We start from the raw sequence: 14,163 nt of genomic DNA on the forward strand, positions 1-14,163 counted from the left end.
CTACAGGTGTGCGCCACTACACCCAGTTAATTTTTTTTTTTTTTTTTTTGTATTTTTTGGTAAATACGGGCTTTCACGATGTTGGCCAGGCTGATCTCGAACTCCTGACCTCGTGATCTGCTCGTCTCAGCCTCCCAAAGTGCCTGGATTACAGGCGTGAGCCACTGTGCCTGGCCAATAGATCTTTATTTTATAGAAAAGGAGGCTTTATCTGACTACTGTGATGAGCATAAATGTTAGTGAGAGGAGGAGAAGCATTAAGGTCTGTTAGAAAGCTATTGCAGTGATCCCTATGAGAGATTATGGAGGTTTACATCAGGTATAGTAGTAGAGATAATAAGCGGTTATAAGGTCTAAACTGCCCTGAAGGAGAGACAAAGGGATTTGTGAAAGATTAGATTTGTGATGTGAGAAGAAGAGAGAAGTGAAGGAAAATTTTAATGTTCTTGGCTTGCACAACCTAAAGATGTGGTTGACATTATATAGAATTAAAGGTTGTGAAAGGGATAGGCTTAGAGGAGAAAAAAAGTAGTTTCATTTTTGACACGTTAAGTTTGCTATGACAATTTTACTTTCAAGTGAATGTTTCAAGCAGTTGGATATGAGTGTGAAGTTAAAAGAGAAATTTCTGGGATGTACATGTAAATGTGCTACTGTCAGTGTCTATAGATAATTAAAGTCATATTACTAAGAGAAATAGTCAAAGGAGTGTAAGTAGAAAGCAATGGGAAATGCTTCAGTGCCAACCTTTTTAATCTTAAGGGCTGGATTCTCAGCAGACTGCAAAGATGAGGAGAAATCTGCAAAAGATACTGAGAAGAAACATCCAGCGTGCGAGAACAAAAATCATCATGGTATTGTTTTAGAAACTGAGCAAAGAAAGAGCTTCCAACTGAAGGAAAAGGTGATCAAAAGCATCCAATATTGGTTATAGATAATGTAAAATGAGACCTATGAATTAACTATTGAGTTAAGCACATTTACAATCAAACTTTAACAGAAGCAGATGAGTGACAATCAGAATAGAATGGGAGAAGTGCAATTTGAGATAACAAATATAGGCAATATTTTCCAGGAGTCTTGCTGTAAAGAATTGTGTAGTAGAAAAATGGGATTGATGTCAGTAAAGGGTCTATTTTCATTATAATCTAACAATTTGGCTTGCTTTTTAATCTAACAATTTAGTTTACTGTAGTTTCATGAATGGTGGTAGAAAACTTAAGACAACTGGGTCAGAGATGAAAGTTTATTATTTACAGCACTAGCCAGAAGTAGCCAGAGTTTTAGCATTTTAATGTCTTTTCTGTGAACCCCAACTTCCATATGCAGTGGGGTGAGTTACAGAAGAATATGCCTCAGTTTAGGAAACTTTTTATCTACCCTTAGCCTGAAAAGCCAAGGATAGAAAAGGGTCAATGAAACTATAATGAAGAAAATACTCTCTTAAGAGGAGCAATGGCTTTCGTTTAAATGATGAGGCCACCAAAGTGGCCCCTGAGGAAGATGTACTCTGTGGAATAAATACCCTGACACTCACCTGAGTTTTTTTGTACTGGGATGAAAGAAAGTTCTCCTTGGCTTAGCAGGAGACACTAAGTCTATTGTCTATGGCTGATTCCTATACAAATATCCTATACAAATATCATTGAAAAGATCATCTGAAACCAAGAATAGTTAGTACCTCTCTTTGCAAGATGTGCACAAATGTAATTGACCCATGAAGAATATCTCCCTACAATTAGTAGAGGGTTTTTCTTAATTAAAAATTTAGCTCTATCTTAGTATGTCCATGAAAAGGATTAAATATGAGGTAAAATTTATGATGCAGAAAAAAAATTATGGTTTTTAGAGTGATATGCTTGAGTAGACACTAATGCTGTACATGAAATCTAATGTACAAATGAATAATTTGGCTTCAGATTATCAATTGTGATTTAAAAAGGCAGAGCATATAGATTTATGCTGGTAAGGGGATATTTGTGAGACTGGGAGCTAAGGAAAACTCTCTTTGATTGCTCCTATTTTCTCAGAGAAATTAAGTAAACAGCTGAAAATGAAGATTGGACATAAGGCATAAGAAATTTTGGAGAAAAGAAAAGATATGAAAGTGTTATCCAGAAAATGCAGAGATAAAGTAAGAGTATCTAACAGCATTTAGAGAAGACATGGCTATGGCTGAGTTACTGGGTTAGATACCTTCCATTTGTATTCTTGGTTCCTCTGCACCTTAATCATGCTTTTTGCCTGTGTAGGTTATATCCCTTGCTTTAGACTTCCAGTTGGGTTCCACCAATGGGAAGCCACCAAAGAAGAAGGGAGGAACAGAGAAAGTTAGACTGTTTATTCCACAGAGTACATCTCCCTCAGGGGCCACTTTGGTGGCCTTGTCACTGAAATAAACACCACTGTTCCTTTTAAGACAGATTTTTCTTCATATAGTTTCCATTAAACTTTCTCTGCTCTTGAGTTTTTAAGCTTAGGGTTGGTGAGAAGTTTGCTACCACTAGTCCTAAACTACTGCATGGTCCTTTGTGGATACCATACACTCTGTATAAACCTTTAAAAGTTTTATTTTGGCTGAAAAATTAATGATACACAGCATCCTTATATATCAGTGTGTGATCTCTTTCCTACTGGAGTCTGAATAATATAACTATAGATGCTACTTACTTGACATTTTATTTATCAAGTGCATTTATAGAGATTCTTTAAAGGTGGAGTAAGTCCAATTATGTTAGACTTAGTAGACACCTAATGTCAAATCAGGTTAATCTGCCATGCTCCCTTTTGACATGCCCGATTCTTTCTAGTTGTTCTATATGTCCTAATATGTTTAGTGTCCTCTTCAGACAACTGCTTCTTCAAACTTGTTACAGAATTTATGTTAGGAACAGCCTGGTAGCCGAAGTCCCCTGAGAAATTTGATAATTTCACCAACTGCCTTCTCACCCTATCTAAGCCATGACAACTTTCTTTGATTCTAACTAAAATAGATTTATTTTTCTTATAACTCTCAAGATTATTTTTAAAACTTTTGTCATGTGAAAATATTTTAATCAAATTTAACTTTTGCTATCTAATGTCTTAAATCCTTTCTTGCATTCCTCTTAATTGATCCTTTTTCTTGTATGTTCCAATCTTATTCTTTTTATTCTTCACCATTATCCTTCAAGATTCTATCTGGAAGTCATGCTAAGTTTCAAAATGGTAATTTCTTTGATTTGTATTCTGGAACCAAATCTTCCTAACCCTGTTTATTTGTATGTATAGTCAACTTCTAGATACCTTTGTTTTCCTTCTCCATTAACATATATAATATTTTTCTTAAAACATTTTTGTAAAAATTAAATATAATAATATGTGTAAAAAATATTAGTGTATTAGCCCATTTTCACATTGCTATAAAAAATACCCTGAGACTGGGCAATTTATAAAGAAAAGAGGTTTGATTGACTCACATTTCCATATTACTAGGGAAGCCTCAGGAAACTTAGAATCATGGTGGAAGGGGAAGCAGGCATGTCTTACATGGTGGTGGGCAAGAGAGAGTGTGTGAAGAAGGAACTGTCAAACACTTATAAAAGTGAATTCATGAGAACTCACTCACTATCATGAGAACAGCAGGGGGAACTGCCCCCATGATCCAGTAATCTCCCTCCCTCAGCACATAGAAATTACAACTCAAGATGAGATTAAGGCGGGGACTTGGAGCCAAACCATACCAATTACCAAACGAGAATTCAATATATAATGCATGAGCCTCTTTTACGGTTCTGTCTAGTCCTCTTTTCATGGTGATCTATACAACTATACTTCTAACACCAGTATAATTTAAGAAGAACATTTATAAGATTTATCATATTTTTACAAATACTATAAATGCATCACCACAGTTTTAAAAAAGTTTAAAGAAGCCATGTTTATAATTAAAATATTATATTTATATTTTGTTACTAAAATTTTAAAATTTATTCATATGTGCTGGTAAGAGAGGAATAAGAGGATATTCTTACAACTAAGTAAGTATCTTAAGATGGTGGATATTTTAACTTCAAACCAGATATAGTGCTAGATTAAATTAAGAAGAATGATTTTTGATGAGATGAGAAAGAAAGCATTGTCAAAGATATGATTAAAGTATAATTCTATATCTGAGAAAGAATACATTGCTTTGATTTGAATATGTATAAAAGAGAAACCAACAAATGTTGTTGTCTTTTTTGTCTATCAGTGTTTAAGATAGCATGTCGTGGTTTCTTTTTAATACTATTCTATGCCAGATCATCCCACTGGACAAGCACCAGCTGAGCTTTTTCTGAAATAACACAGCAACACAAGCCTTGAGTTCAAAAAACACTAGATCTCGTTCTGCACAAGGGAGAAAAATCCTAAAGTATGGGATACTATCCTGGTTTTCATACATTAAAAAATACTTCAAAACGAATACTTATATTTATTACTGACACACAATGTGATGGACTCAAAATAAGGCTGTCTTATATGGATTATATGCGTAAATTGAATCTGTATGCTGAAATAGTCAGATTTAAAATGAAGACATTACTTTTTCTCCACAGTGCTTTCAGAGGAAAAGCTTTTAGTATCTCAGACTCTAAAAAACAAAGCATTTATACTGTAGAAATAAAATGATAATATTCTTCAGTTTATGTCCTTTCATAATATTAGAAGGACTTAAGGAAATATTCATAAAATGGAATCAAACATGTTCAATTCAGTTAACATGATTGCCTTACCATTAATTTTGAAGTTCTATTTCAGAAACTAGTAAGTTATTACTAATTGAAAATTTTGGAAAGGATGTAGAAAGTTATATATGATGCCACAGAAAGAGTTCTTGGGAACTTAGAGATAATAGTACCAAAATACTCATAAAAAGTTGCAAATTCACAGTAAATACAAAAATAATTTTTAAAATAATTATTTTATTAAAGCTATAAAGCTTTATAAAGCTATGTATATTAACAACTTAACAATATCTGTAATGTTCACTTTATCACATCAGAATATAATCTATGATCCTGACTTTCTATTATTGACCAAAATGATTTTTGAATTCTTACAGTAAGAAAGACATTACTTTTCTCTGTCTTTACTTGATCTTCAAATGGACAAATTTATTAGGTGCCATTGATTTTCAAGGAAAGTAGGTTTTCTATAAATATTTAATTAAGCTTAAAATACAAGACTATAATTTTGTACTTTTTTTTTTTTTTTTTTGGCGATGGAGTTTCGCTTTTGTTGCCTAGGCTAGAGTGCGATGGTGCAATCTCGGCTCATGGAAACCTCTGCCTCCCGGTTTCAAGCAATTCTCCTGCCTCAGCCTCCCGAGTAGCTGGGATTACAGGCACGTGCCACCACACCTGACTAATTTTTGTATTTTTAATAGAGACAGGGTATCTCCATGTTGGCCAAGCTGGTCTCGAACTCCTGACCTCAGGTGATCCACCTGCCTCGGCCTCCCAAAGTGCTGGGATTACAGGCATGAGCCACTGGGCCCAGCCTACAACTTTTTAAAGTTGAAGAATTCTACTGCTTCTATCTGGCTGTGTGACAATGTGCATGACACTCAGTTAGAAAGGCTTTAATTCATTAATTTATAAAATTGGAGGGATGGTTTACATTATCTCTAAAGTCTATTTTATTTAAAGAAGATTAAAAAAACAGAGAGGGAACTAAACTATTTTGTAGAAACTTATAGTTGTAATATGGATTTTGACAAAGGTATTAATATTGAAGCACACTGCAGTTATCACAGATTTTCTTATTGATGGACAGTTTTTGACAAAGTAATCACAATCCAATGAAAAAGCTACTCAAAAACTTTTACACTCAAGTTTTTGGAAAGGTTGTTGATTTTCTGAAATTAATTCAGTAAAACATAATTTTTTATAAGAAATTTATTAAGTGCTAAAACAGGAAGAAAGCAGGAAGAAATAAGTTATTACAAACTACATTCCATTGAAATATTGTATAAATTTTTTAATGCCATTGCTACTTACAATTTTGGCTGTATATTTACTTTGAAAATTATCTTACCCCATGTTCATTAACAGAAAGGTATTAAAGACATGTTCAGTTCTCTAGAGATGAAAGAGAGTTATTATTCCCTATGCAAAGTCAATTATCATTGACTTCCACATGACATTATTTGAACATGACATTTATGGAGTCCCATTATTTTGATAGCACTCTCCCTCCTCCAAACACAATTAATTGCTTTCAGTCATTCTGAGTTAAAATATTAAATCACATATTTTAATATGTATACTCTTAATTTTATAATGTATATCAATTTTATAGTATAATTTTATAATATATCAGTATAAACCGTGTGAATATAAAACAACTTTCTCAGTTGGCTATGATTTTCATATTTAGTTAATTAAGGAATAAATTTAACAGATATGGGGAAAATATTTTTGTAAAATAGTAGTTAACATATGACCTAAATATAAAATGCACTGAGATGTGCATGTATACACGTCATCCTATGTATTCTGTGACTGCATAAAATGCTTTGTTTACTCACTATTTGATAAGTTTCTGAATGTAATGTGTCTGTGAGCCCTTTTCTCTAAAATGAAGTGATTGTCAGAGAGGAAGGGACAACTTTGACCCCCAGGGGATTTTTGGCCATGCCTGGAGGTACTTTTTGTTGTTACAACTAGAGAGGGGTCAGATGATACTGGAGTGCAGGGAGAATAGGCCAAGGATGCTATTATATTAAACACCAAACAGTGAACAGGACAGCACCCACAGAAGAAACCTATGGCCCAGCATGTCAAGAGTGCTGAGGTTGACAATCACTGCTATAACCTAAAGGCCACAAATTTTCTTTTGCTTTCAGAAAAAAAATTTTGTTCAATGAGAATTTATGTTAAATCTAAATTATTTTCAAATTTAGGATATGCAAAGACTTTTTTTACATGTAATTTTAGCACCACATTTGCTTTTGCAGACAACATACTAAAAGAAAATTGGAGCACACTTTTGAATGTAATCTAGCAAAATATGTTAAGACAATCAGAGTGTTTTTATCCTTTAAGGAAAAGCATTATAGTTCTAAAAATGTACATTAATAAAATAACAGAAATATGTGAAAACATTATATATTTAATTCTTTGATATTTATAATAGAAAACAATTCAGGTTTTTTTTTATTATAATTTAAGTTCTAGGGTACAATGACTCAATAACAGTAGATTATTAATTATAACATGGAGAGCTGTAGAGAAGGGAAGTGCTTTCTCTTTATGCTCTGAGGTTCAGTAACTAGGTCTATGAAATAATCTGACAAAAGGCAGATTAGTAGGAGAAAAGGTAGAAACATTTTTCATGGGCAGGGGGCATCACAGGGAAAACAAAGTAAATTATCGAATCAATGGTGAGATTTGGGAGCTCACATCCTACTTCACAGGGAAAATGAGGAGGGGAAGATATAGCCAACTTAGGAGGAATTAAATACTTTTAGAAAAAACGAATGGGCCTTTACCCTATTAGAAAGTAATAACATAAAGCTATCTCTTTTGAACTTCAAATGACAAAATGATAATTAAATTTCAATGCCCAAATTTCAATATGCTTCTCAAATTGACATATATTTGGTATTTAGAGTGTGACAAATTTGATCTACTACCTGGAAGTTTAGAAAAATTTTAGCGAAACCAAGTAGTATTCTAAAGTATTATTTACTATTTTGCATGAAACAATATAACTTTTACTATTTTACTTCTATATTTCAGAGCTTATTATAGTCGTATATTTAATTTCTAGACTTAAAATTTTAATAAGTAGTACAAGGTGACCTCCGACTCCTTGGTTCAAGGTATTTTCCTGCCTCAGCCTTCCCAGTAGCTGGGATTACACGCGCCACCACGCCCAGCTATTTTTTTTTATTTTTAGTAGAGATGAGGTTTCACCATGTTGGCCAGGATGGTCTCGATCTCCCGACCTCATGATCAGCCCACCTCAGCCTCCCAAAGTGATGGGATTACAGGCATGAGCTACCGCGCCGGCAGAGAGACTTTTAAGATGTATTCCATAATATCTCAGCATCCAAAAAAAGAATGTAATTAGCATACACTTTCTATAAAACATATATTGTGGAAAAAAATGAAAGGCAAACAACAATGTAGGAAATTATTTTTTAGATATATGAAATAAAAACTGAAGGTGAAAAAGCCAATAAAAATGAAACATGGATAAAACACTTACAAAGGAAACTCACAAAAGAGACATTTATATTAGTATAAAAATATCAAAAGCAAGCTAATTAACTACCTGAAAAACATTCAACTTCCCTGGTAATTAAGTAAAAAGTAAATCATTTATCTCCCACATTATTATAAAACATAAAGGTAGATTTAAGTGTCAGTGTTTATGAGAATTTAAGAAAAGTTGGCCTATGAAAATGTAAACAACAGTTCTGATAGTTGTAACAACATACAAAAAAAGTGTGTATTTTAACAGAACAAACTTTCATCTTGAGATTTATCAATTGCAGTGATAAATTAGATCAAAAGATATACGTGATAGAAAATATAAAGTAATTTTTATTATGTAAATGCCATTCTTGGATGACATAAGATTGCTAAACTTATACAATTTTCTATGAGAAAGAAGCCTTTTTTTTTTTTTTTATTTTGCTCACTAGCTGGTTTTATTTTTGCAGTTGCATATTGTTAGCACAGATATAGTTTGTATGATTTGGAATGATTTTTCTTATTTTCTTGCTATTCTGTGGTACTTAAATATGCAACAATGAACAAATAATCAGTAGAAAGCTAATAACTCTAGTACTTTTTAGAAATAATGATGGGTTTGATTTTGTAGCTATCAGTTTTAATCAAATGACTAACAATCTAGTATTATTGACTACTTGGCTTTATTGTTTATGTTGTTCTCAAACATGTAAGTCTGATTAAATTTTTAAGATGAGACAAACACATTTTGATTCACTCAAATTTATGCACTGGAAAAAAAAATCTCCACCCAAGTTTCTCAATTAAAATTTAAAAAGCAAATACAAAATTTTGGCCAAAGTCTTCTTATATACTTTAAACAATAGTGCTAATGTTGTAAGCTTTATTCTTTGTACTTATTTATTTATTTGTTTGTTGTTTATTTATTGAGACAGAGTTTTACTCTTCCACCCAGACTGGAGTGCAGTGTTGGAATCATGGCTTACTGCAGCCTTGACCTTCCTGGCTCAAGCCGTTCTCCAGCTTCAGCCTCCAAGAAGCTGGGACTATAGGGCATGCCAAACTATGCCCAACTAATTTTTTTTAATTTTTGGTATAGACGAGGTCTCCTTATGTTGCCCAGACTGGTCTTGAACTCCTGGACTCAATCGATCCTTCTGTCTCAGTCTTCCAAAGTGTTGAAATTAGAGGCATAAGTCCCCACAACTAGTCTGTAAGCTATATATATATATATATTTGCATTTTCTAGCTAAAAAGTGCTTTGCATGTCCAAAATAAATACTACAAATATTTTGAGGAATTGAGATTTTTTTTTTCTATTTTTAACCTTCCATCAAAATGTCAGAACTATTTCATTAACATACAATCACTGAATATTTTCCTAGCTAGCAGACTAAGAAAAATATAAAATGATAAAAAATAAAAATAATTGTTGAATAACCAACTTCTTAATCTGTGCCTATTCTTATTCATATTTAGATCATCATTTCAGCATCAAAGGGATTCCTGCAGTATTTCATTTATTATTATTTTTATTTTTCTTTTTTTCTTTTTTTTTTTTTTGCTCACTAGCTGGTTTTATTTTTGCAGTTGCATATTGTTAGCACAGATATAGTTTGTATGATTTGGAATGATTTTTCTTATTTTCTTGCTATTCTGTGGTACTTAAATATGCAACAATGAACAAATAATCAGTAGAAAGCTAATAACTCTAGTACTTTTTAGAAATAATGATGGGTTTGATTTTGTAGCTATCAGTTTTAATCAAATGACTAACAATCTAGTATTATTGACTACTTGGCTTTATTGTTTATGTTGTTCTCAAACATGTAAGTCTGATTAAATTTTTAAGATGAGACAAACACATTTTGATTCACTCAAATTTATGCACTGGAAAAAAAAATCTCCACCCAAGTTTCTCAATTAAAATTTAAAAAGCAAATACAAAATTTTGGCCAAAGTCTTCTTATATACTTTAAACAATAGTGCTAATGTTGTAAGCTTTATTCTTTGTACTTATTTATTTATTTGTTTGTTTGTTTATTTATTGAGACAGAGTTTTACTCTTCCACCCAGACTGGAGTGCAGTGTTGGAATCATGGCTTACTGCAGCCTTGACCTTCCTGGCTCAAGCCGTTCTCCAGCTTCAGCCTCCCAAGAAGCTGGGACTATAGGGCATGCCAAACTATGCCCAACTAATTTTTTTTAATTTTTGGTATAGACGAGGTCTCCTTATGTTGCCCAGACTGGTCTTGAACTCCTGGACTCAATCGATCCTTCTGTCTCAGTCTTCCAAAGTGTTGAAATTAGAGGCATAAGTCCCCACAACTAGTCTGTAAGCTATATATATATATATATTTGCATTTTCTAGCTAAAAAGTGCTTTGCATGTCCAAAATAAATACTACAAATATTTTGAGGAATTGAGATTTTTTTTTTCTATTTTTAACCTTCCATCAAAATGTCAGAACTATTTCATTAACATACAATCACTGAATATTTTCCTAGCTAGCAGACTAAGAAAAATATAAAATGATAAAAAATAAAAATAATTGTTGAATAACCAACTTCTTAATCTGTGCCTATTCTTATTCATATTTAGATCATCATTTCAGCATCAAAGGGATTCCTGCAGTATTTCATTTATTATTATTTTTCTTTTTCTTTTTTTCTTTTTTTTTTTTGAGGTGAGTCTCAGTCAGTCGCCCAGGCTGGAATGCAGTGGCACACGCTCAGCTCACTGCAATCTCCCAGGTTCAAGCGATTCTCCTGCCTCAGGCCCCCTGAGTAGCTGGGATTACAGGCACGCGCCAGAACACCCAAGTAATTTTTGTATTTTTAGTAGAGACAAGGTTTCACCATGTTGGCTAGGCTGGTCTAGAACTCCTGACCACAGGTTATCTGCCTGCTTTGACCTCCCAAAATAATGGGATTACAGGCGTGAGCTACTGCTCCCGGCCTCCTGCAGCATTTTAAATGACACTTTTTAGTGCACAGTTTTGACAATTTTAAGACAAAGAGATTTGTTTGAAAGTCTGCTGACCAAGGATTTCACATTTAATGATTTGTCAACTGATGTGCTGTGGCAAACACAAGAGTAACAACAATAACAACAATAAGATATCAAAGTAACACAAATGTATGGACTATTATACACTTTGGAATCTTTGTGGAGAATAAAAATGTACAATGAATCTTCATTATTCACAGATTCTATATTTGCAAATTTGCCTACTTGCTAAAATATATTTGTAACCTCAGAACCAATTCTGGTGACACTTTTGCAGCTATTTGCAGACATACAAACTGCAAGGAAAGGAGGTAGATAAAAGATGAAGCTTGCCTTTCTGTTTTATTTCTTATGCAGAGATGACCAGAGGATAAAGACAGTAGAGGACAATAGACTTCTGCTCTTGGGGCAGGAAGAGAGAATCTGAATCTCTATTCTGGCAGCTGTTAGTGGGAAGCCTTAGCCCAGTCTCTTAAAACATTTACATTTTGTTTCCTTTTTTGTAAAATAAAGAAAATCGAATCTACCAGGTAAGTTGCTTTTAGGATTTATAAGTATAATCTATATGAAATATGTATAAGTATATGAATAGACAGTAATTCCCCTCCGAGCAATGGCTCAGTGTTTATTAAATAATTTACTATTCTCTGTGACTTTACAAAACATAACTACCATACATAATGAGAACTCACCATATATTAAAGTCTCTTAAGGTAAACTGAAATATTAAAACATATTTTTAAAATGTTTTCAAACCTTTTGTAATTCAGTTTTTTTTCATGAACATCTTCAATTTATGATTAAATGCAGTGAAGACATTTATCTGAGACTGAAACCAGGATAATTTATTGTAAGTCTTTATAGGGAACAGTAGGCCTCAGAACCGTTTCCCCACTACCCTCCCAGGATAGCCAGAATACTGTTCTTGGTTCTTGCTAGTAGGGGACAGGAGAGCTATCTCTGGAGAGATGGAGTAGAGAAACTTTGATGTGTCCAGCATCAGTTTCTAGTCAACATAAGGATTACAGTAATGCATTGCTTAAGATGGGGATATGTTCTGAAAAATGCATCCTCAGGTGATTATGTTGTTATGCAAACATCATAGAGTATACTTACACAAATCAAGATGGTGTATAGATAGATAGATAGATAGATAGATAGATAGATAGATAGATAAGTTTATATGAAAAACAAAATGTCCCAGCACAATTAATGAATATCAATTATTTCTCCTACTTAATTTGCAATACCAATATCAAGTGCCATATATCAGGTTTCTATATATGCTATGTTATAATCTTATGGGATTAAAAAGTCACTATACAGTACATGACTATATCTGACAGTCCGCATACTGAATAATGAGAAGTATGCCCCCAGCTTGTTTCCCCCACAGCTGACTTCGTAAGTGAGCAACATGTGTAGTCATACAGGGCTCATACTTAGAAAAATCCCGGTCTTGGTTCAATATTCTGTTCTTGCTGTCTCGACATTTGTAATTTTTGAACAAGGGGTTCCCCAAATTATATAGCTGATTGTGACTCACCTGCTTTCCTCCCAGATCTTCTTAGCTACTTTTACAACTTCTAGGCAGGTGATTGCTGAACTTCTTTCTGGGGGAATTTATGATGGAGTCAGGAGACAGCCAAGGATCCCTGGTGAAACCCTGCCTTCAAGCCTAAAACAGCTTGAAGGCTGAAAAACTGGATTGCTGGTCCTAGATGAAGCCTGCCCTTTCCTGACTAATTCTCTCTGAACAATGCCCACCTATGCACTGGGAAGACAGGGTGGAGCTTCAGGAAGTTCATGCTATTCACAGTGGGAGGAGCCTGACCTCTTCAGTTCCTGCATGGTGACCTGGGATTCAATCTGTGAGATGGAAAACCTACTAGCTAGATTCTCTCTAGCTTTGCTGAGAGTTATTTTTCCTTTATCCTTTCTGCCCCAAAAATTTCACTCCTCACCCTTCTATGAGTCTGTGAGCCTAATCTTTCCTGGTTGTGTGACAAGAACCTGGACTTAGATGAACTAAGAAGAAAGTTCTGCAGCAGTTATATTACTCTAGGGGAAAAAAAAAAACCAAAACCAAAACCAAAACAAAACAAAACAAAACAACTCTCTGGGTACTAAACCTGAGGGTCCTCTAAAATTACAAGGACCCTGCCCAATCAGCCTAGAGAGAGGGCCACACATTAAACAAGTCCTCTCTCCATCCAGACACACACAACTTCAAATATGTTAGTGCCTCACTCTCACATCTGAACAATGAGTCATCAGTCATGAAATACTGAAGAAAAATCTTAGATGTGGAAAAAGAAAGCAAAAGAAGAACTTGGAAGCAACAATGTGATAGTAAAGCTTTTAAAAGTCACAAGAGACATTGGAATGTAAAACCGATTATATTTACCCAATAACAGAACTAGAAAAACACAGAGATAAGTAACAAAAGAGACTAGATAGGAAATATTAATCAATACAAGGAGTATAATATCCAAATAACAAGTTCAATAAAGAACAAATATGAACAGGAGAAAAATAATAAGAAAAATGTATCAGAAGTGAAGAAGAAAATTATCCAGAATAATAAACTACAGTCAGCATCTAGAATAATTTTAAATTATATTTTTTTAAATGTTTAATTCCAAGATATATCAGGAGAAATTTCAAAACAATTAATGATTAATACAATTTCCTAAATAAGCTTGTAGACAGATATAAGGAAAATGATCAGAAATCAAAATGTTACAGAACTAATTGAGAGCAAAAATAGAAAATAGAAGGCAATAAGATAAAGCATTGAATATTCTAAGGAAATATGATTTTTGCACAGAAGAAAAATATAATGCAAGACTGAAGATAGAATAAAGATATTTCTAAATGTAAATACCAAAAGGCATTATTATCCTATGCACCCTTTCTAAGGATCCTATGC

General features: G+C 33.4%; 1 long non-coding RNA gene across 1 annotated transcript in view; it reads right to left on the reverse strand.

Moving 5' to 3' along the window:
• LOC117063709 overlaps positions 1 to 12,984 on the reverse strand; it is a 138,692-nt gene extending 125,708 nt beyond the window's left edge. The window contains exon 1 of the long non-coding RNA XR_004429043.1: positions 12,778 to 12,984. This is a non-coding gene — a long non-coding RNA (uncharacterized LOC117063709). The remainder of the gene's footprint in view (positions 1 to 12,777) is intronic.
• Positions 12,985 to 14,163: the final 1,179 nt, after the last annotated feature.

The sequence above is a fragment of the Trachypithecus francoisi genome, unplaced genomic scaffold (genome assembly GCF_009764315.1).
Source record: "Trachypithecus francoisi isolate TF-2019V2 unplaced genomic scaffold, Tfra_2.0 Lachesis_group18, whole genome shotgun sequence".
NCBI lineage: Eukaryota > Metazoa > Chordata > Mammalia > Primates > Cercopithecidae > Trachypithecus > Trachypithecus francoisi.